At 37.0% G+C, this 2,036-nt stretch overlaps 1 protein-coding gene across 1 annotated transcript in view; it reads right to left on the minus strand.

Annotated features, from left to right (window-relative positions):
- Positions 1–386, minus strand: part of LOC144975054 (uncharacterized) — a 4,318-nt gene extending 3,932 nt beyond the window's left edge. Inside the window, exon 1 of the mRNA XM_078918735.1 lies at positions 1–386. This exon is cut by the window's left edge and continues 320 nt beyond it. The gene's annotated coding sequence lies outside the window, so the exon portion shown is untranslated.
- Between the last annotated feature and the right edge of the window lie 1,650 nt (positions 387–2,036).

Genomic DNA, 2,036 nt, shown 5'->3' on the forward strand with positions numbered 1-2,036 from the left:
TTGTAATCAACAAGTAGATGTAAGAGAAAAGAACGCCGGTAGCGAAACCAATTGAAGATAACAATAATAGCGTCACTCGTCACTAAGGTGAAAGTGAAAGTAGAAAAACTCCTTTTAATTGCAATGTAACGTCTGTTAGTAGTATGGCAGTTTAAAAACCAGACTGGGCAGCTTCCAGTAGCAGTTTAAACAGACCAGGAGCTATGAGAAAATGAAAGAAAGGGACGATGCTGACTTTCGGAAATTCGCCACTTTAAAAAAACCACTCGGGTTAAATAATGGTGAAAAATTTAGATTTTTCATGAAATTTGTAAAATTTGCGGTAAATTGCGGAAAAGTGCGAATTTTGCGGCCGCAAATTTGCCATTGCGGCCGCGAAAAACCACGATGACATATTAATGGTCATGTGAAGTCGGAAGCCAATGAGAGACGGATTAATAGGGATTCCCCAGCGTTAACAAGGATGACCTTATTCTGCTGTTTATATAACTCGCGTCTTTACTCAAACACTTTTAAATGCATCGTGTCCTTGCTAGATGAGGTAAGGACCAAGCCATACATCAGCAGTTTTTCCACCCTTGCAATTTGTGAGGCGTAGATTAAACAGGAGCATATTATGATGATCTCCAGCGTGAAATTTGGATCCTACTTTTCGTTTACAATGCTGATTCTTTTGTCGCTTCTGAGCACTTCTAGTATTTCTCATGGCTTCCTCTGTTTTTTTTCTTCCTGTGTGTTTCCAATCTGTTCCACGCATTGTCTTATATGGTCATAAGAAACATCAAGGTGCCTTTTGTTACTTTCTAGATTTACAGCGTGTTTGCTTTGGCAAGGAAGCTATTCTGATTTTGAATATGTCCGTTTAGTCTCAGCCTGTTTTTTTTTTTTTTTTTGTCAAGATACAGGTGTTCTGAAGAAGCACATTCATTTTAGGCTGTATTTCATCTGAGGAATAATATTATTCACAATATGCACATTCAGTCTCAGTCTATAATTTTGTCAAAAGGATACTGCTCAGTATTCGCCCGTGTTTTGTTTGCAGGGAACTGTCGTCCTGTAAAATCTTTTCTTTTTTGATACATTCCAAGTATAAAAAAATACATGGCAAATACTTGGTAGTGTCTCATTGTTACTATGTACTATGACAGCAGAGATGTATCTATCAACACAAATCACATCATTTGATAGTTTCCTTTTGAATCTGATCTGGACAGTCGTCTGTTGTGCAGGCATTCAAAAAAAAGGAGGCTTCATTATCTTGTTTACATAAGGCATCTGTACTGCATCTGTAGAGGAGGAAATACATGACCTATCAAACAAAACAAAAATAAAGATGCGTTAGTAAAAATACTCTGGTCAACCTTAAATACATTATCCCCTCCAGTGAGGTTACAATGTGCACCTCATTTACGTGGGTGGCATCTAGGGCAAGCGTCGTATTATCTGACAAAAAACATAGCTTTGGCTGTTTGGATACATGATAGTGATAGCACACCCAGGTTCATGAGACGTGCAGCAAATTGTTGAGAGTTCTGGAGCTCAGGAAATCTCTTTGTTATTCATTAACAAGATGAGCAAAATTAAATCATCCACTCTCTGCACAGTAACAGTGCTGCCTAAGCAGACTATCGGGCCAGGCACGTACCTATTATTATTATTATTATTATTATTGTCTGAAAATGTGAAAATTAACGATATTCTCGGCTGTTGGAAGCATTTTCCAAAAACAGAATTCGCTCCCATTCAACCTTTAATTTAATGTAGTCTCCATGTTTTTGCTTTGTTCAGCACTGTATTAATATTGACACATTTTCTTTTCTTCTTTTCCAAAGAGTTTAAGAAATGTATTCTTTCTTCGACCAACTATAAAGCCGTCACCCACAAAAACCGCCGGCTGATTTTATACCCGGGATGCTGTATCTAACTGTATTAAGTATTATTATAAATTTTTAATTTTTTTTGTTTGCTTATTTTAACAATAAATAATGTCATAAGGGTTTATCGGAATTAGATTCAGGGTCCCCACCAAATCGTAG

The sequence above is a fragment of the Berghia stephanieae genome, chromosome 6 (genome assembly GCF_034508935.2).
Source record: "Berghia stephanieae isolate SIO BIC M18660-M18661 chromosome 6, UCSD_Bste_1.3, whole genome shotgun sequence".
In the NCBI taxonomy this organism is placed as follows: Eukaryota; Metazoa; Mollusca; class Gastropoda; order Nudibranchia; family Aeolidiidae; genus Berghia; species Berghia stephanieae.